Raw genomic sequence first — 21,876 nt, 5'->3', positions numbered from 1 at the left:
ACATGACAGAAATTAAATTTCTTATTGAGAATTGGACAAGCACTTTGGTGGTGAAGAGACTCTTGACCTTTTTAACCTATTAAATTAAGTTATGGGGAGGTATTAGATTTTAGGTTTGATTTGGGAGGTCTTTTTAAAAGGAATCACGTTTCCCATATTAGCTGTTGAAGAAAATCAGCATAGTGCAACATTAAAACAGCAGTGCAGTCTCAGGGACAGGGCAGAGAAACAATATCTATCACATCCTCTTTTCCAGAGGCTTGCAGTTAGAGTTGTCAGATTTTACTTCTAAAAAGCATTTTTGCTCCTCCCTGGAAAGCCATTTTTTGTTACATGAGATTGCAGACTTTCTAATTAATATATTGAACACTGGGGCATGAGAATGAGAAATATAAAATGTAAACTTCAGATTTTGAGATGGTGCCAGTGGAAGTGGATTTGAGAAAATAACAGCCTGTTAGGCCAACCTCTAGAATACATAATATTTTAGAACAAATGTTGAACAATATAATAAAGTCAGGGAAGCTATGGAAAATGGGATAAAATAAAAAATTATTAATAGATATTTTTGTGCCAAGGTTAGCTGTTTCATCTTCTTCAGTTCTGCTGCTAAATAAAAGCAATAGATGTAATTCATCTCAATGTTGATAAAGAATTTGAATGTGGCATCCACATGGAGATCTATCAATATGGCAAGAGAAAAAGAAGATTCATAGAAGAAATTGTAAATATGTAGAGAATTGAATGAAGAGATGTCAATATCCATTTTAAAATGGGAGTGTTGGGCCAAACAGAATCTGCCAATTAAATTCCTCAAAGGAGATGAAACATGTTTAATATTTTTCTATCATTGTCATAAATAAGCAGTAGTATGCTTATGAATTTGACAGGTGACAGAATTCATATGAGTTTATAGGTGACTCAAAGGTAAGAGTCACTGACATTTCAGAAGAGGATCATAGCATCATACAAGGATTATGTTCTCTTCTGAGTCAGTGTGATAGATATGGCATGAAATGTAATGGTGCAAAGTGCAAGGCCGTGCTTTTTACTCTGGGTAAAATGAGGCCAGGCAATAAAAACCAGTCCCTGATTATCCCTGAGGCTCATTAACAGACTTTTCCAGATGTAGCAGAGGTAAAAATAAAGAGCAGCTTTAGGATGGAACATCATGGGGTTCGTAGAAGGGACTTGTGAATTTTCTTGCAGTCCTGTGCTCCTGTATTTATTTGAGATGTTTCTCTTGAGGAATGGGATGTGCATGTGCCTCTCTGTGTGTGGATGTTTTAATTAAATTGCTAGCTGCTTCCATGTGTTTGAAGCATTCCCCAGTGATGTGTGTGTCTGTGCGCTGCAAGCAGCGGGAAGGATGATGTGTTCTTGTGCACGCAGCTGCAGCACAGCAGGAAAGGGGGAGACTTAAGAGAGAGGAAACTCTGCAGCTCCTGGAGGGATGGTTGTCAGTCACATCTGCTTATCCCAGGCCCTTTGCTGCTGTGGAAATGTGCTGAGTTTCTGCTCCTCTTTGGATGATCAGCCATCACTGCTCATAAGCACAACCTAAATATTTGCCTGCCTGCAGAGAAATCGAAAAAAATCCCTTTTTACAGCACCTAAGTTTTGCTCTTGGAAGACAAGAGAGAGCCGTGTCCTGATGGTGAGGTGTCACTTCCCGCATTTTTGCAGTTCCCAAAGGCAGGCTGGAGCTCTTAAACTGACTGTTTGAATGGCAGGCACCCTGTGGTTAAGTGTGAGCTCTGCTGTGCCACCTTCCACCAGCGTGTGATGCCAAGGGCAGGCATGTACAGGCACCCTTGGGTACCTTAGGCCACTGTGCTCTGGCCAAAGCATGGTTTCTTCTCTTGGATACTGCCATTGGGAGGGCACCTTGGTGCACTGAGGAGAAGGCTTGAGTGTCAGAGGAGGATGTGGTGGGTGGTTTGCTGGCCCTCAGGATCAGCCTGCAGCTGAGCTTGTGGTGCTTGCATTGGGTCAGAGCACGTGCTGCTTCTTCCCCACTCTTGTGGATGCTCATCTTCCCTCCTTGCACATGTTCCTTTGAGTTCTGTTGGGCTCTGTGGATTTCAGGAGAAAGCATGTGTCACTATTTCTTGTTCTCTCTAATCTTGAAAAAGCAGAAATTAAGATTTAACAGAAAATCCAGTCATTAGTTTCATTTATTCATATGCTAATGCTCATTTTGCCTTACCGATCACACAGTGGAGATAACAGTTTACTCCACTTAGGGCATACTGCTTTTTGGGTTAGCCATGACAATGGTTATCGGTACTGGGATTGTATCCTGAAGCATCTGCTGCTTTTTTTTTTTTTTCCTCTCTTCATATTATTCTCACCCATTTTCCATGCTTGCATTGTTTACCCTTGACATGAATGATTCTTTCTTCCAAATATATTAAACACATTAATCAAGTTTCCATGGCCGAGCCAGATTTAATATGCATTTTTAGGAAAGTATTGGACAGATTTCAGTGTTGTTATTCCAAGAATTTTACTTGCTGATTTACTATGCTTTGAGAGTGAGATTGTCTTTTGTGTCAGACGTGCAGCATGGCAAGCCAACAAACATGAGAATCAAGAGTGACTTGATGCTACAGACGAGAATGTGTGATTTTTTTCTGTCATCTAGTTCTGTTTAATACCAACAGAAATGGCACATCTCCCACTTCCCTGTGAGTACAGCTTCTGCATTTCTGCACTGAATCCAGAAAAGTTTGATCGGGGCTTTCCCCAAGGGGACAGAGGAAGCTGTGGTACTGCCCACTGTCTACTGTTTCTCTGAGAAAAAGCTGCTTCACTGTCCAAATGAGTGAAAGGATTTTATTTTTCATGGCATAAAGACCTATGAATGTGCTCAGGGACCATACACTTCACTCTATAATTTTCTACTTGATTATGCCTTAAAATTGCAGAGCAGTTGTATTATTTTTATATTGCAGTATCATGAGGGTTCAAGAATACTTCTTAACTGGCATTGAACTTTAACCTGAACACTGAGATTCATGGTTTTATTCACTTAATATCTCTTGATATTCACTGATAATCACTGCCTGCCTTATCACTCTCTCTTCTTGGGGAAGGCAGATAAAAATACAAACCAGTTCGTTCAAACTCATGAGATGAGGTGATGAAGGTCCTTATAACCTTTTTACATAAAAGGAAGAAAACTGGACAGAAGTTTACATCCTAATTATTGCTGCAGTTATAATACAGTGTGGGAACTGTTCTGTTCTAGGCAATAAGGGAATACTTGCTCTTTCAGTCAGAGGCCTTATTATTTTTGCATTATTGCTATCAGCATCACAATTCTGCCAAATGAAAATACATATCCAGACATTACATAGTCTTCTTGCTTTTCACAGTTCATTTTTTCTGTCTGTTGATGTGTGCAAATTCTTTCACCATGATTTGAAGCTTCTTAATGGTGTTGACAAACAATTGTACATTCCCACACTCATAAACAAGAAATTTGTGGTTCTTCTTACCCTTGGGATAGGCAAGGACCTAAGAAGATTACATTACAGAAGATTGATTTCTGCTCTTTGTGTAAAAAGAAAATCTATTTCTAATCTGGTTTGGGATGAGAATTCATAGTGACCATCTGTGTGAAAATTTTACCCATAATAATTTAATTTTTTTAAAAAAAATCTGGCTCAAAATATCAGTGCTTTCTCTTGTGGTGGTTTTTTTTTTTTTTTTTTTTTTCCTCTCCCTGAGTAAAGTTTCCTAGTCTGGCATCTCAGGGAAGAGCATCTGCTGCTAAGATGTCATTGGAGGTTGTGAGTTATTACTCCTTACCTTTTTAACAAATTTTTCCATCATGCTGCCTCATGCAGACAGTAAGAAATCTCAAGCTGTTATGGTCAAGGTCTATAGCATAAACATTCATCTCACCTCATCACCAATACAACCATGCTTCACTCCTTAATATGAATGTCTTGTTCGTCTTTTTCCTTAAAAAATAAATTTGACATTGTGATTTCCATTAATAATTCACAATTTTGACAGAATCTTTTTACTAAAAATGATCATGCCTCACATTTCAGCCTATTAAAAACAAAATTACAATGGATTTAGACAGAAGGCTAATAATACTTAGGAAGTCCAGTCTGCACATGCATTTTTCATTATGATTGACAACCTGTTTAGAAATTCTATGTTTGTAAGTTCCAGCCTAGATTTTCACTAGGTCTCAGTGAGTATTTATTGGAATTTGCAAATACTTCATAGTTAGGCTGCATTCTATCCCCACAGGAACATTTTTTCCCACTGGACATTCAAATAGTTATCCTTTATTCACATAAATACTTCAACACATGTTTAACATTCCCATTACATTAAATGGTGTACTTACATTCATGTAATATATTGACATTAATCTCAATACAAATGTAAAGTGTTGATTGCTTGTATATTCTCGCTGCAGCACTCTTATTAGGTTAAGGATGCTACTGGGTATCAGAAGGGAGCACTGTTCCCAAAACTCTTTGACCTGGTTCACTGCAAGAAAGCAGTTAAAAGCCAACATGGAGTTGAAAATATCTTTCACAGCTGTGACAGCACAACATATGTTACCAATTTGTGTGAAAATGAGCAGAGACAATTTAAACTCTGCGTTTGGCCAATTAGTCTTATGGTGTCTTTTCTTTGACAATAAAGATGCTGTTGGCAAAACCTATCCAGAAAGGACAGAGTGGGTATTCCTGCAGAGACTGCCTAGTAGATTGGGATGCTTTTGGCATGCAGATAGTTGTAGCAGATGTTTCCAATTAACTGTAATAATTCTGAAAAATAAATGAACTTTCTTCAGGATCTCCTTGATGAATATTGATGCGGCCTCCTCATCCTGGAAGTGCTCACAGTAGCAGTGCTCAGAGTGGAGAAGATAAAAAGTACAAAGGTGACGATTTTGCCAGAAAAACTGAGGATTCAGATCCTTGCACAGGACAGAATGAGGACAGAACTTTTGTCTCAGTTTCTCTGCATGTCCTGGCTTTTCCCCTCCAGCAAGTCCCCTGTGGCAGGCCTGTCCATGAGACACCACCCGTGGACTCACACCCAAGGGGACATCATCTACTGCTACAGGACAAAGTGGATGGTTTTGTTAAGGCCTTAGGTGAGCTTAGTGGCAACAGGATTTGTTCCTTGAGTGCTGGGATTTGTGAGGAGAACGATGCTAGTGGAGACATGAGAGTTCTTCAGGGATCCCATGGCTCTCCTCGCGGAGCTGCTTGGAGACACTTCAACAACATATGGAGAGCTGAACTTGGTGTGGCTGTGCTGTAGGATACCAGAGTGAGCATGGAGGTTTGTGGTACAGTTTTTTTCAGCACTTCAGGACTCTTGTTGTGTGCTGTCCACAAACAGATGGCGAGCTCTACTATTTAGAAAAAAAAAAAAAAAAAAAAAAAAAAGGCAAAGAATCTTTCACAACTTGCATAGAATTTAATATGACTTTATTTTAGCGTAGCTCCATTTCTTGTTGAGTCCATTTTGCTTTATTTTCTTCCTCGTTGATGTGTTTCTTTTCATACTTGTAGTGAAGTATAAGTAGTTTTAATTTGAACTTGATGGTTTATATAGTTTTATTCTTTTGAATGTACCACTATTTTTGCCAGTTCTATTTGTTACTCCCTTTATAGCTTTGTTGCAAGGCACATTTTTGCTCTGATTTCACGTAGTTCTTTCTGCACTCCTAAACTCCTATATTTATAATTTCTCAGCTTATACAGTAGATTCCACTTCTTGATGGTGATGGCAAGCATTGCTAGTGTAATTTCTGTGCTTTTATTTTTGTTCCTTTCAAAATCTAAAGGCATAAGTGAGGTTATTTGAATGAGGCATGCTCTGTTGTACGTTTTCCACATTAGCTCCCCGAAGCTTCCTCATCTGTAGGTTCCCAGGGTGTCCTGCTTGTGATGTTGCAGAGTCAAGAAAGGACAGAGTGGGTATTCCTGCAAGGTCTAGTTTGGAGTGGTGACCAAGCCAGCCATCAGGATCAAAACTTCCTGGCTGGTGTTGCTGCCCCAATAATATGCCTCTTAGCTGTAAAACCCATTGGGAATTAATCTTCCCTTTAATTCCTATTTATTGCTCTGGCCCTTTTATGCAGCGAGGGTATTAGTGCGGTTGCAATGCAGCCCCATTGTGTAGGATCCTGCCTGCTGCTGTCCTTTGACACAAGCCTTCAGTTACTCCACGCTGCTTCTTTTGGCTTCTAGAAATGCAGCTTCACAGGCTGTAAAGGTCTGTGCAGGGTTTCTTTAGAGAAAGCCCAACTGGCTGTGTATAATCCTAAGCCACTTCATTTTCCAGTACTTTGCTTAACATTATCTGCTTTCAGGACAGAATTGCATGTTTAAGAGACAAAAACTTTGACACTATCAAAAAGTTTTGTACAAGGCTTTTTTAAAGGGAATTGTTTTCTCATTGTCACCATTTCAGAATGTCTCTAGTTTACTGCCAAGTCAGGAAAATGCAGAAGATGGACTCTTAGCAGTGATAGGAATCCTTCCCCTTGCACGTGTGCAGCTTTGTTTTGTTCTCATATATTTATAAGCCATCAGACAGTATTATTGAGAACATAAAATTATATGGAGAGGTAGGGCTGTTTCTTTTGTCCTTTGTATGTTAAGGCAAATTGAGGATAGGAGGATGATGCTGAGTCAAAATTATCATCTCTGTAACTCTTTTAGGGCTAGCACTAAAATAAGAATGCAATGTGATGAGGTCCTGAGCAAATGGAAATTGTAAAGCTGAAGCAAATGTGAAAGACAAATGGTTCCTGTGAGCTCCCATCTGTATTGAAAAAGACTATGTCAAAAGCAGTGTTTAAACTTTTTTGGCTGCATTCTTGCATGGGACAGAATGTATTCAAAACAATTCCTGTAAAAGCTTCTTCCTAAGCAGACGTGTCTGGAGAAATAAAGGACTGATGCAGCACTGCAAGCTCATGGTGGGTGAAGAGGTATTGCTCCTGCACACAGCATCAGGTTCTGGCCTTTTCCACCTGCAGAAAGTCAGAGCCTTCCTGATGATTTCAACAGAGCAACTGCACAAAGTCTTGTGTAGGAAAAAATAGGATTGGAAGTGGCAAACATGATGGGAATACAGTCTTTCAGATTATTTGCTATGATTTTTCACCTTTGTTTTAACCCCTTCCTGGCTAGATTGCTGCAAGAACAAAGCCATAGTCTTCTAAAACAATTTTCTAGGCATTTTAAAATATGCTCTTGCAGCATAGATGAAGCATTAATGTAGCAGTGCTTTGGTGTGCCTGGGGGATTTCTGTTGTGTTGATTCAGTGATGAATCAAGTAGGCAATATGCAATGCTGTGAGATGTACTGCTAATGCTGGAGGAGAGGGGCTGGAGCAGTAGGCAGGAGAAGGACAGGGATGCAGCTGCAGCAAAGTAGTGGCTGAAGAAGAGGAGCACAGGGCAGAATTCAGAGGAGGTAGGTCACAGGTAACAGCAGACCTCGACTGTCTAGTCTTTGTATCCATGAACAGTGGTTTTGCACATAGATTTTAGTGGGTGGTAAATATGTACTTTGCCTGGAGGCATGACTTCAGGCCCTTATTCTTTTATGCTCTCTCCTTTGTTAAATATTGTTATAAAAACCCCAAATAGCATGGTGAGTGCTTTTTTTGTTGTGTTTTTTGGGTTTTATTTTAAAGGATCTATTGACAATTATTGTTATATCAGTAAGGAACGACATAAAAGCAAAAGCATTTGACATCTCCCGTGTTTGCTTGACAACATTAAATTACTGCAAAGAATGTCCCCTGTTTAAATGAGCAAATATCTAAATGACTGCTTGACTTATTCACATTTTTTCATTAAGCTCTTCTTGTGTTTGATGAGCTTATTATCAAGCTAAGTAAGTTTTATTTTATCAGGATTTGGAATTAATTGAAAGACTGAACTTCAAAACAACTAACCAAGCAGTAAAAGCTGTTTGATGGAGAGAGGCAAGGAGATTTCTCTGTGTGCACAAGACCTGTAATTTTTCAAAGTGTATCTTTCAGCCCAGTTATATCTCTGTCCTAATAGGATTGCTTGGAGAATATCTGTATTTGTCTGGTATTTCACATTCTTAACGTCTGGGTTTTAGTTTTGAAGTGACTGCACATGTGAAATACCCTTATTTGAGTGTGCTTTCTTTATGTTCTATAAAATCAGGAAAGTAAAACAATGAAGAGATCCACGTTAGTTGGGATTTTTGGCTGAGATGCTTCCCATGTCAGGAAGTATTGATTTGTTTCCCAGGGCATGCTTTCCAGGCTGATGTTCCTAGGAGATTTGTCCAAGCTAAGATATTAAGGCTTTGACTCATGGTGAATTCTGGTATCTAATGCAGAGAAGATGCTAACAGTGACCCAAAAATTGGATTTTGAAAATTGTGGAAAAAGAATGAATATTTTGTCTTTCCCTTCCTCGGTTATTAAAAGCAAGTGTGGGGAGGGTACAATTACCATTTGTTAAACATTATTCCTGAAACACTTTGGAAGAGGTGAGGCTTTCCTAAACATTCTACATGATGAATTTATTCCTTCTGCCCCACTGAATTCAAATGAAGTGCTTCTCCTTCTTGCAGCATGTAAGGCACACTCATCTTGTCCCTGGCTGGAATGTGAGCAGCACTTTGCTGCCCAGATTCCCACGGCAGCAGCAAGCAATCTTGTGCAGTTAAGATGCTCTCCATCATCATGGGACTGTCACTGGTGTCTCAGAGGCAGCAGTCAGGGTCCCAGTGGGGAAGCTCACAGCTGGCTGCAGCTGCTCCCATGCTTTCTTCGTGGAGGGAGGAATGTACATGAAAAAAGAGAAAAACTGAATGAAATCCATTAACAACTGTTAGGAAGGAAGCAAGCTCGTGCAGATGAATTTTAGTGGAACAAAAGCTGTTTATACAAGGCCACCTTATGTGTTGCAATAACTGATGGCTGTGCCACAGGGTGACCCCTCTTCCCAGGGCCTTGCTGGATGGCAGGGCCGTGAAGGTGGGGGCCCCCCCAGACTTTTTCCTGCTCTGACACAGCACAGAGCACCCCAGGTGCACTTCCTGGCTGTGGTTGAGGTGCTAGAAGGAATACTGCCCACTGGCTGCCAGGCCACTGCTTTCTCCATGGTCAAAGGAAGGGATCTCTGTGAAAAGAAGGCTCACAGTATGAGGGGTAGGATGTATGCACTGGACTTGGGGAGAAGCACATGAGGGCTTCTTTTCTTGTTCATATCCCCTCAGGCTTAGCAGAAAATATTTTTCTCACATCCCTGGCTGTCCATCTGGCTGCTTTGGTGTAGGAGAAAACACATGCTGAAGCCCATACAATTTGCATGGATTTAATGCAAATACCAAAGCAGAATTTCAGGAGTTGGTTAAGTGTGGGTTTTTTTCTAAAAGGCTAATGTAATCTTCTGTGGTGTGTGATTACATCTTCTGGCGAGGCTTGCTTGATTAAGCAAATCTCATTTCTGGGATTTGGGTTTTATGTTAGCATATCTCCCAGTTCAATGAGTTGGCATAGGAAATTCTGTTTACTGTCTTCTCCAGTGCATTTAGTCCAGCATGGAGTCTGGAGCTGGTGAATATGCACACTAAAACTCTGGCTGTCTCAGCCACTCATGTAAACGAAAAAGTTGCATTCAAAGAGTTTAAAAAAAAAAAATCTTATCATCCACAAATTAATGCAGGTTTCCTTTAAACATCATACTCAGTTCTCTCTGGGAGAGTGATTTAAAAGGCCATTTTCAAAAGAGAGAGACATACAAATGTTCTGGGGGGTCCTCCTTGTTGGGACACTGGTCAGAGCAGTGATGCTCAGCACTCTCCATCCATCAGTTCACTCCACGTCCCCTCCCATGCACAGGAGGAGGGTGGTAGGTGGTGACACCCAAAAGACAGCTCTGCAAAACTCACCCACTGAAATGGAGGGGAAGGCTGGCCAGTGGTGCTCTGCCTCAGCGCCTTCCATTGGCCTGCTCTATTGAGCCATGCTTCTGAAGAGCCTTGATGTTACAGGGTCAAGAAGTCTCCATTGCAGGTGGCTTTGAATGTGGAAGGCTGGTGGATGCCAAAAGCTGGGCCTCTGCTTGTGAGCTGGAATGTATTCTTGATGTCCAAGATTGCTTTCATTATGTTGACATTAGTTACTTTAAAAAACCTAAGCCAATCAGCTTCTGTCACAGCCTTGCTGTGTGACCAGGGCAAAGCCTTTATTAGCAGAAACTTGGAGAGCTTTTATGGAACTCCCCTGGTGGACAGACACCTCTGGCTTATTGGGCCACTTCACTCTCAGAACGGATTGTTTAAAGTATACTTTAAAGTCAGGGCAGGGCCCAGTTTCTCAGCACCCTTGCATGACTCACTTTATCAGACACTTGAAAGATTTGCTCTTTTAAATTCCTTTTTAATTAGTCTCTAAATTCTTTCAGTTCAGTCTTGTGAACCAAGCCTAGATTAGGCTTTCAGATATGTGTCAGTCCATCCAAGAGAGGTATCTCTGAGAGAGAACAAAGTGTTCAAGGACAATATTAGATAAAAAACCAGGTCTGATCTCTCATAGGTAGTGTGATGTCCAGGCAAAAAGCATAAGACCCCACAACAACAATAGCAGAAAGAAGGTGAAAACACCATATCTTACTGATCTGTTGTTTACCTGCTTCAAGAGCTGTTTGAATCTGAGGGGTCAGCAGATCCTTTAGGATTTTTTTTTTCTTTTATACCAGAAACATATGTCAAACTTTGGGCAACATTGATAGTTTCAGTCTAGTGTCACATGAAGCAGGTGCAGGGGCAGCCAGCTCACTGTTCTGTCCTGTGGGTAATCAGGAGGATGGCACAAAGGGCCTTAGTTGCATTAAGAAATGTTTGATGTAATTAACCAGCTTTTTGTTTGGATTGGGTCTAAGGTTGTCCATCTTGTTTTTCCTGATTTTTAAACCAGTTTTCACTCTGAAAGATATAGTGATAATCAAAGAGAACAAGAACAGTTAGCTGACAGTCTACATCCCATCCTGTTTTTCCTGAAATTAAACTTTGAGCATTAACACTATCTCAATTCACTGTGGTTAAACAAAGGTTTTTCTAAAGGGGAGCGGTTTGTTTGTTTTTGGGGAGGTTTTTTTGGTTTTATGTTCCTTGTTTTATGAATAAATAAATGCTGTGTACACTTCTATCACTGATTCAATACTTAAATGTGCTTCCACAGTTTCTATGTGGCCGTGGTAAGAGAACTTGTATAGTTTGTGCAAATACTCGTACAAAGAAAATAATATCTTAATAATTACTTTTCATACAGTGCAGTTTCCTGAGCACAAACAGTTTTTTTTCTGCTATGCTTTTGCTGAGTAGGATGCTGCCACTCATGGCAAAGAAACTGGGATAATTCAAACAGGTCTGACAGGATCAGGACTCAGAAATGCAAGTCAGCCATTGGAGGCAAGAAGCAGAGCAGTCATGGATGGTGGTGAAGTTGTGACAAAGCTTCTCTCTATCACAGCTTGTCAACAAATGGCAGGAGGATGTCATTTTTTGTCTCTTGCACTTATAATCTCAAAATTAAACCCTTGTAAACAGATTTATATCTTCTGGAGGCTGTTTTCCTCATTAGAGTGGTGTCACTTCCCATTTCCAGAACCTCTGCCCACTAGTATCTTATAGTCTGGTCAATTATTTTGAGCATACTCTAATCATATTTGACATTTAAAAATATATATATTCCCTTGTGCATTAGCAATTTGATTATATAATCAGAACTTGCCCATGTATTTAAATAATTCAGGAGTATTTCTCCTGGTTAGATCTGACATATATCCATATATGTATGGGATAATGGATTTGCACAATTTTTTAGTCAAGTCTGGAAACATTTGGCTATCTTGAGTCAGAATGATCTTTGACCTGAAATTTAGTTAAGGAGAGGAAAATAGGAAAAGTGGGAGGATGCAGGATAGGATTAAACAACAACAACAAAATCTCTGTTCCTTCAAGATTTTGGTCCTGTTAAATTGTGTAAAAAACTCTTGTCATAGAATAGTTGGGCCTTAAAAATGACATAAATTTGAACATTAGGAAGAGGGGAAAATGAAAACTTAGTAATTTGATTCCTTCCTTCATTTTTAACAAAAATGAGCAAGCTGCAAGGAAGAATAAAAGACAGCTGAAGTCGAAGGAAGCACATTTGTAGCCATCTATGTCCTAATGAGTAACATTAGGAAGCCATATGTAAGTATTTAGTCTTGACTGTAATGGATTGAATACATTTGGTCTTTTCTGGAGGAAACAATCCCAGATCTATCAAGTACATGGGTGAAAAAGCAGTTGGAAATTCTGGTTACTGCAAATGAAAAAAAGAGCCATGCTCAAATGCTTTCACCTTAGATGAGGTGAAAGTTTCAGTTCCACTAGCAGTGCTTATCAGGCAGGAGAGAAATGAATTTACAAATTGCCTCAGTTATCCTGAAATAATTTGCTAGATGTGTAGTAGTTCATAAGTACTGTAATGTTGCAAACCAACTTCCATAAGAATAATTATTTAATAAAATTATTTGCATTCTTGCAGTACAGAATATTATGTTATATTATATTATAGTATATTGTATTATATTGTATTGCATTATATTATATTGTATTGTATTATATTATATTGGTAGACATCAGATCTTTGTAAGGCTTTGACTGGACTGCTTTGAGAAGGGGCTTTGGACACATGCAAGCTATGCCAAGCTAAAAATCCACATGACCTGAGTTAATCAAGAGTTAAAGAGCTTTTAGCAGAGAGCAGAGCATAGAGCCAAATGATCTGTGCCCAAGTAAAATACTTCAGTTTGATCAATAGCTCAAAATGAAATACAGACTTCTTAGCAGAGGGGGGCAGTCTGGTGTGTATTTGTCTTCAGCATGTGTAGAAGATATGCACTTCCCAACTCTGACAGGCTCCCAGTCAGAGATGATGCTTGATTAAATGTATTTCATGTTTAGTCTCCCATAGATGGAGAGGACCTGATATGATCCAGCTTTTGTCTCAGGGAAGTAGAAGGACCTGATGAAGTGCATGTACCAATGCCACATAACACTACAAATAAAAATGTCATGAAATAATACTCTTGGAAAGAAGGAATAGCAGTGACAAGTTTGCCTGGAAAAACTGTAACAGAGAAGTCTAGAATAAGCAGTGTTATCAAATTGGTTTTCATCAACAGCTAATCCAAATTTAACTAAGATCTCTTGGGTTCAGGCTTCATTATCACCTAATGCAGGCTGAACACATCTATCCTGGACTCACTGGAGATTTGATATAACACCTATTTAGAGAAGTAATTTACAAGTGTATGTCTTATCTGTATGGCCAGAGATGTTCATAATTTGTTTAAAGATGTTTGCTTTGTATTTGTAAAGATTGAATTTGCTATCATGGTATTAGAGTGGCAGTGACTAAGTCTTGGCATACGTATTTGGAGAAAGAATCTCTTGGCCTTGTGTTTTCAGAAAACTGAATGTTGAGTCCCTCTTTCTCTTAGTTGTAGATGTAAAGTGGTAGTCTGAACCTGCGTGTGTTTTAAAATCCTGTAAACAAACCACATTTTTCATCAAACTAAGAAATCCAATAGTTTTTCAACACCTCCAAAGACACATATGGCACCTTCCTGTCCTTGCCAAAGGATGTGATCTTGCATGATTTTATGGAGAAGTTCTTCTCTGAAACTTTTATTCCTCAATCCATCCCTCCATTAAATGACAGAATTCTTCTGCCACCTAAGCTGCCCTGAGTAATATCCATGTGGATATATCCAATATACACTTTGAGAGCTAAGGATGTGTAAGATAGAGGTGAGGGCTATCTCAGATTGATGGAGTACATCCAAAAATAGTGCAAGGGAATTGCTGGGATGTTCCACCAGTGAAAGTGAGGTTTTCTTCGATACCTCTAAAGTATTTGTGAGAATAGTCTGAAAGTATTCATTTTTCATGGGGCCCTGTGAAATAATATCTGGATCTTTACTTGCCATAGATCGGGGGGGAAAAGACAGTAAGGTCTTTAAAAAATGAAAATCAAGTAGGATCACAAAGATTCAGAAAAAGAAGTGTCTCCAAAGAAAAAAATCAGTAAGCCATATCATATAAACAACTTACATGTAAGTGATAAATCTCTCTACATCTGTTGACCAGTGTAAAGACTGGGTTTTGGCTTTCACGTTTGAGTTTATGCAAACTAAGTACATGATCTCTTAAGTAAAATCTAAAGGTACAACTTGTTAGAGATGAAGTGAGATGGCACAGGCAGGCAGGCTCCTCCGCTCCAGACACAAGATTTCCAAGAGAAATCGCCATCTTTAGTGTTCTTAACTACCTCCAAGCCAAAATACAACATTTTAGGCACCTATGTTATGGTTTCTAAATATTTTATAGTAAAAGACAAAAGTTACATGAGAAGAGTAACACCAAGGACCACTGATTTATGTGGACTGGAAACTTAAGAGAAGCAGAAAAAGGAGAAAGAATAAAGCTGACCTGTTGGACATTGCTCTTGATTACACTTGACCTGTTTTAGTTGAAGTAGTTCTGCTTGCCTCTGGCCACAAGCATTTCCCTTGTATTTTACCATTAGATGTTGCATTCTTTGCTAGATCTTGAGTGGTGTGTGTGGGCTGACCCCTGCACAGTTCTCTCTTTTCAGGTGTCCTTTTGACTCTGAATAACCACCTCAGCACCAGTTTCTAAAGGTTTGAGATTATTTATGTAATTCTGCACAAAGAGATTCATGCGGTGAATATTACCTGGAAGCTGCTCTGAAATATGTTCTAGATGTTTACAATGTTCAGTCAAAAAAGATCTGATTTTATTTATTGTCATGGAGTTGTGGGGCACTGCTGATATAAAGCACTCTTGAACCTGCTTAAGTCCATTTGACAAGATGCTTAAGACAATTTTTATCTTATTAATAGATAAAAGGAAATCCTTCAGAATTGTTATTAAGTAATAAAATTAGAAGATATGATTGCTCATTTACAGCTGTCCTGTATCAGCTTACTTTTGAGTACAAGGTGCAGAGTTTTACAGGTCTGTTCCCATCCAGACACTGAAATGAGCACTGCTGCTCAGTTCTCCTGAAAATTATTTTGGAGTTTAGCTTCAGTGAAATACTTTGAAACAACATATTTTTTAAAAAGTGCTTATAAATTTCCTCTAGAAGTCACCCTCTTACTTTGCAGTCTCAGGTTATAAACTCAAATATATTAATTTGGAAGAGGCGTATCTTTGTTTTTATTCAAGATAACTCTTGCCAAAGTCCCAGGACACATAAGAGCGAGAAAAAGAGCCCTAAGAGGTGGGGCAGCAGGATGGCTGCCTAGGCCTGATGATCATCTCAAGGCTGATCTGGTAGGACTGGTTAAAAGGGTGAGATAGGGCCCCTGGGAGATTGCCAGCAAGTCACCAATTAATACTAATTGCATGGGAAAATACTGTAAGGCTGCAATTGTTCTTCAGGGACTGCAGGGAGTTCATAGCTGTGCTGCACCCATGGGTTGTGTGTCCCCTGGTATTTATTTCAAGAAGAAAACACAATGTTGCTTGCTGCTCCATTCACTTGCAATGTTTTAAGATCTAAACTGTAATTAATGTGGAGGAACCTGAAACATCTCACATCTATTTTAGAGCTTGGCTTGGGAGTATTTGAGTTTAGCCAATATTCTTATTGGTTTCAGCAGGAATTGTCACTGTCTCATCTTGAGCCAGACATTGTTTCTCATAGGAAGCAAAACAAAGCTGAAGTTGCATGAAATATATGCACATGATAATCCTTTCAAAACAAGAAAACTATGGACATCTGATTTTAAAGGGGCTTTTGACTTTGCATCTCTGATTTCCAAGTAAAGCTTGGCAGAAAACTGAGATTTAAGCTGCTGCTGTCTCCTCCTCTGCCTAGTGACAGCTGTAAACATCTGCTGAGGATGTCATTTATTGTTTCATCCTCTAGTTGCTCATGAAGATCATGAAGCATCGTGCCTCTTTGAAAATTAAACCGGTAATGCTGTGGGGCAGGAGCGAGCAGCCAGCGTGCTCGGAGGCTCTCGAGTGTGGTTAGCGGGGGTCGAGAGCAGCTGCCGTGTCTGGGCTCTGCCCAGGGCTCAGGCCCGGGCAGGGAGAGGCGCTTTCCCGGGAAGTTTGGAGAGGCAGGTGGCAGCGGGCGGGGTGGGAAGGGCACGTTGCTCTGTCAGCGCAATGCGATTTCGCCTCTTCGTCCTCCTCTCGAAAAGGCAGACGAGGCTTCCAAGTCCTAAATTGCATTTTGTCTAACTCCTCCCCTATTCTGGCTGCTTGCTCATGCAGCCACCCACGGATCCGAAACAAAAATGTGTGAAGCGAGGCAGGGAGTGCTCTTGCCGGTGCAGATTCCATCTCCTCTGTAGGCGCCCGGGTGCCCGTCGCGCAGACTGACAGCCTCTCTCCTGGACACAGCGGAGCTTTGGCTACTCACAAACACACAAGCGTTTCTCTCCCATTCGTTCTCATCCCCCTGTACTCCAAGGAGAAGAAGGAGAAGAAGAAAAGAGAGGTCCGGGGCTGCGGATGAGCGTGTCTTTGTGCCACTGTCGCTGGGCGGGCTGACAGAGGCGGCATTGTTCGCGGGCTGTGCCCGCTTGGCAGCCGGAGGAGGTGCGATCTGCGCCCTGCATACGGAATCGGTGAGCGGCCAGCGACAGGGCCGAGGAGCTCTGAGAGCTGCGTTAACACCCAGGGGGAGTTTAAAACAGCTCCTCCTGCTATCTTCTGCAGAGAGGGTCCAGGATTAGGAGTCCTCGTTAATCAGAGGTAATATTTTTATCTTTAGAGTAGTGTTAGATAGTGGCTATTGCTCCTGTTTGGTTGTTTATTAAAATAAGAGTGATACAACAGGGAGGAAAGTTATGAAGTCCTCTGTACTCCACAGGAGAATAAATAATACGGTGGCATCATGCTGAGGGTTATTGAAGTTTGTCTGTTCCCCTTTATGTGGGCTTAGTTTGCGTTACCAGGAATAAGAAAATCTGTATGTGTTCCCATCAGAGGAAGAAAAGACTATTTAGTTCCTTCTCCATCTTTTTTTTTAAGCCAAAAGTTACTGTTTATATGCAATATTAAATTAATTCTCCTAATAGAAATATATTGATATAGAGCCATTAGGCAAAGTAAATACTTCTTATTACCAGAGGCAGTTCCTCACCCCTCAAGGTACTCCCTGGAGTACAATGCATCCTGTACAGTGGTAAAAAATTAACATTTGTTGCACATACCTTAGCAGAAAGAAAAATAATTTTTGCATTTATTTTTCCAGCCACCTTGCAATAACTATGATTACACAGGCTGTGCCAAACAGATTTTCATTGTTGTGCCAGTATTTCTCATGTGCTCTTAGTACTTCAATCCTATTGTAGTATGTTTTAAATTACTTTTTTTTTTTTTTAGTTTCTAAGTAAAGATATATTTTGTCTGAATGTTTACAGTTCATGCTGCTGTCTGTTCTTTGTGGTTGTTAAGTCGTTTTTGAGAGTGTGTACTGCTATTTGGGGATGATAACAAACGTGGTCTTAAAAGCACCAAGCCTTGCGGTTGTTGCTCATTTTTTGTGCCCAGGCTAACACACTTTTGGGGTGAACAGGCTCATCTGCATTGAAGACACCCCACCCCCCCAGCTATAAACCTGGAGCTCTTAATAAAGCAAGTGGTGTTCGAAAGGTTGTTTTCTAAGAAGAGGTTAAAATGAGGAGAGTGCAGTTTGTGTACTGAAGAACTCAGCCCCGTTTGTTCTGTGTCATTTGGGAGAACACAGCTCGTACCTCCTGTTTGCCCAATGGCGCGTAGCAGCCCCAGAGGACACACGCTGCTTTTGTGCTTCTGTTCAGTTTTAATCTTTAGGGAGCAACTGTTTCAAAGAATAAACACATTGCCTTGTAGGAGAAGCTCCAGAAAACATCCTGCTAGTGACAGCGGCAGCCGCTGCCCATCATCCCGGACGTTCCTCTGCCAGAAGCGGCGGGGCTTTGTGAGCTGGCCAGCCAAGGGCTGGGAGCTGCAAACTCTCTGTTCCCGAGCAGGGCCAAAGGAAATCACATTTCAAAGCGCTGCATTAAAACTGTGAAACTGCTGGCTCAAAAATGCAGAATCTGTGTTTATCCTGGCCCCCTAAGCCCAGGGATTTCTGCCATCCCCTTTCTGCGGGAGTGTCCTGCCCACTAATCCCTACACATCCCTCAGCCTGCTTGGCGGTGGGGCTGGCTGGGCACCAGGCGGGCAGGTAATGAGCCTGCTCACTCCCTCCACACAAGTTAAATCAAAATTGGCTGTTTATTATTTTGAATACACTGGTATGGAGCTTGTTACTTTTCTTTTACTGACTGGTTTAAACTGGCAAACAGTTACATTTGCTGTTAGTGTTAAAAAGTGCAGTAAATACATGTCCCACACAAAATGATGCCGCATAATATTTGTTCGCTAGCTGTGTGCCTCACTTATACAGAGACCTTTATAACCCATTTCCCTCAGAATATATGACACTAAGTGGGCAGGGTCAATTTAAAATAAATAGCTTTTGCTTACAAAGTCAACTTCAGTCTATTGTATATGTTTCTGTAAACAAAAAGATGCAGCAGAGTTTAGGATGGATATAAGCACAGGCAGAGGTTTTGAGATAATGTCTTAACCAGTGCTTCATTGTTTTTTCAGCCCAGAAGCTTTTGCTTCCTCACTAGGAGAGCCTGTATGAAGACCTTTGTGGATGATGTCATAAGGTAAGGAATACACCTTACAAGTGTTAAGTTCTTAATTTGCATTGCTACAGCGTTTCTGTGTGAGAAGTGCTACACTCTATCTAATTTCTTCTCAGAGAGACTTGCGTATAGTTCTCCCTTGTTTGGTGTAACAAAACAATGAGCAAGACTGTTTACAGTGTAGATGATGATACGTCTTAAATTATGTTGAATTTCATTTTCTCTCCTATGAGCCTCAAACTGTCCCTTTGGGGAGAGGCTCTTGCTGTGTGTTAGGAAGTGCAGCATCATTTGCAGTGTTTTGTTCAACTTGGTAATGTTACATTGAAACAGGAGTGTGCCATGTGTTTTTCTGATTCCCAGAAATACTGTCACTTCAGGGCCTCCCCCGCCAGCTTTAGTGTCCCTTTTCCTTCTACACTCTTCTCTGTCTGGGTAGCAGTCCCCATCATCTCTATTCCCCTGCAGACACAGTGCACTCGAGCCTTTTATTTGCAGGCAGACTCATAATCAACAAACAGCACCATTCTCACCTCCTCTCCCAGGACTTATGTTTTAATCTACCTCATGCACTGAGTGACCAAATAATCTGTCAATAAATGAAGAATCTATTTGAAATAAATTGATGAGGAAATGTGGAACTCTTCTGATTTGGGGTCCTAAAAGACAGGCTTTCATGCTAGGCAGTTCACACAGTCTGCATGCCTATTGCAAAGTCTAGCAGCATTAGTATAGTACAGCTGTGCTGCATGTTTCCTTAATCGCTTGTTAGAGACACCCAGAATATGCATCTTGATCATTTCCGCTGCATAGTAGGTACAGGAGGAAATACCAGGGAGAGCCCTGTCACTGGGAAAATGCATCATTTGAATGTGTAATGTAAATATTGTAACGAACCCAAATGTAAACACTGTTTGCCTTTAGGATGGGAAAAGACTGTCACAGTCAGAAACGAGCTGACATAGGAGTGACCCTGTATAGATGAGATACAAAATTGTGTTCACACATTTTGGTAATCAAAACAGAGCCCTTAATGAATTGCCTAGTGTGAAAGAATTACAAACACAAATGTGCCTGACACAAGGCATTCGGAAGTTGCCTGCTGTATTAATGCTAGAATGAAGGACTTTTCAGGATTCATGGGGATCCAGGTCTGTGGGGAGGATGATGGGAGATGAGAGAGATAAGATGATAAGAGATGTGCTAGGGTGAGGGTTAAACAAGGCTGGAAACTCTCTGGAGGGAAACCTCAACTTGTATGCTCTGAATAGCCATGGCTTCTCCATATCACAGACTACAGGCTGTGTTCACTGTGCCAGGATAGTCAATTCAGAAGTTTTCAAGGGTTAGAAGATGTAGGAGGAACAAAATACTAGATTCAGCAAGAAGCACCTTATTGCATTCACATATGTGCTGTGTTTTTTCAGCCAGTGGATTCAAAGCAAAGCAGAGTTCTTGGGGAGCTCAGAGTGGTTGCTCATCCATTCTGTCCAAACTGGCTTCATGAGTGTGTGATGATTTACGTTCAAGTGGTGCTTGATAGAAACCAACACAATGGTTAACTTTTGGCACTGAATGTGGTCCTGAAAAACAGCACAGGATCCAAATCCTCCAGATTCCACCTGACTTCATTGTGCAGTAATGATCTTCGGGCATGCATCAGATCACTAAGCAGAAGAAACATCTGGAGATGATTTCATTGGCTGTATGTTCTAGCCCTTGAATTGTTAATATCAGAAGAGGAAGAAATTACACAGAGGATTTGTCTAGACTCAACTGATTGCAAGAAACTAGGTAGATCTCATTTCTGAAGGCACAGGCACATGTAAATGGCCAAGCCAGTAAGCTTTCATTATTGGAATAGCTGGGGGATTTTTTCAAGGTTGATTTTTGCTTATATTACCCAACAATGGATAAAATATTAGCATCTGCCTCACATTGGTATTTTCTTTTTTCCAACAGCTGGAAATTTACAGTTACACATAGGCCTCAGAGCTACAAATGTCATTCCCTAGGTTAAAACGCATAATGATTTTTGTTCTCCTTGATAGGAAAGCAGAAATGAAAACAAAAGGAAAAGACAAACAGGAAGGGTAGCCCCAGATGATAAATAGTCTCAGTTGGAGCAAAGATTAATCATGTATAATGTAGCCTTAAAAGTGTCATTGTCTGCCACTACTACAGCAATTTAGCTATAGCCAAATGAGCAAATCTATCTATTAAATTATCTGAAGAAAGCAGAAGAAATCAAATATTAACGTCATCAGTGAAGAGAAAATACAATGGCTTTTTTCAGCAGAAAATTAGGGAGGAAATTAAGAGCCTCTCTTGTGTGGATGGAGAAGTGTTCTGAATAGATGAGAATAACTTTCACATTATCTCAGAATCAAACTTATGTTGCCAGAAAATCTAATCATTTTGTGCAATAACTTCTTTTAATTATTCTCTTGAATGCAGATAATCCACATCTCATCTCTCAGACAGATGTATCAATTTTCATGGGAAAGCTTTAATACAGTAAAAGTAAGAACTTCATTTTTTTCCTTTATGAGCAGGATGTTAATATACTTTTGCTACAGGGCATTGTGCCTTAAAAAAAAAAAACAACCTTAAAATTACACTCTGTGTTTTAGCACAGGGAACAAGGTAGGAACAGATTGCTCTGTAGTGCTTAATTCACAGCATCATTTTTCTAAACTGAAGTCAAGTATTTGAAAGCTGATGAGAGAGAGGAATTTAAAAGAAGGGAAGTGCAGTTGAAAAATTTTTAGAAGGAGATTGTAAACTTTGGGGCAGAAGGGAGTTAGATAAAAGAATCTGAGAGTGGGAATAATAATGAAGAGGAACAGACTGTGCTGATGATGTCTTTTGGCCAAGGTTTTGAAAAGAATTCAGAGTATTATCTGCAATCTTTGTCTTTGATGGAGGGGAATGGGAATTTTTCCATTTATAGTAAAGTCGAGTAAGAATGTCATTGCTCCAGCTGTTAAAATATTTTGAAATCTACTTCAAACTGATTATTTATTGCAGTGTTAAAGTATAGGCTATTGTGGACAGAAGAAAAAGAGAAATTGGAATCAATCCCAATAAGTGGGTTGAAAGTATA

The 21,876-nt window shown here is 40.2% G+C and overlaps 1 protein-coding gene across 2 annotated transcripts in view; it reads left to right on the top strand.

Annotated features, from left to right (window-relative positions):
• Window positions 1–21,876, top strand: part of PAG1 (phosphoprotein membrane anchor with glycosphingolipid microdomains 1) — a 102,553-nt gene that overhangs the window by 43,151 nt on the left and 37,526 nt on the right. The window contains exons 1-2 of one of the 2 annotated variants that reach the window (XM_066332801.1): window positions 16,398–16,709; window positions 18,727–18,791. The gene's annotated coding sequence lies outside the window, so the exon portion shown is untranslated. Of the gene's footprint in view, window positions 1–16,397; window positions 16,710–18,726; window positions 18,792–21,876 lie in introns of those variants that run through there. The other variant, XM_066332794.1, reaches the window with a different exon arrangement.

The sequence above is a fragment of the Sylvia atricapilla genome, chromosome 1 (genome assembly GCF_009819655.1).
Source record: "Sylvia atricapilla isolate bSylAtr1 chromosome 1, bSylAtr1.pri, whole genome shotgun sequence".
Lineage (NCBI taxonomy): Eukaryota > Metazoa > Chordata > Aves > Passeriformes > Sylviidae > Sylvia > Sylvia atricapilla.
This window is presented reverse-complemented; position numbering and strand designations above follow the sequence as displayed.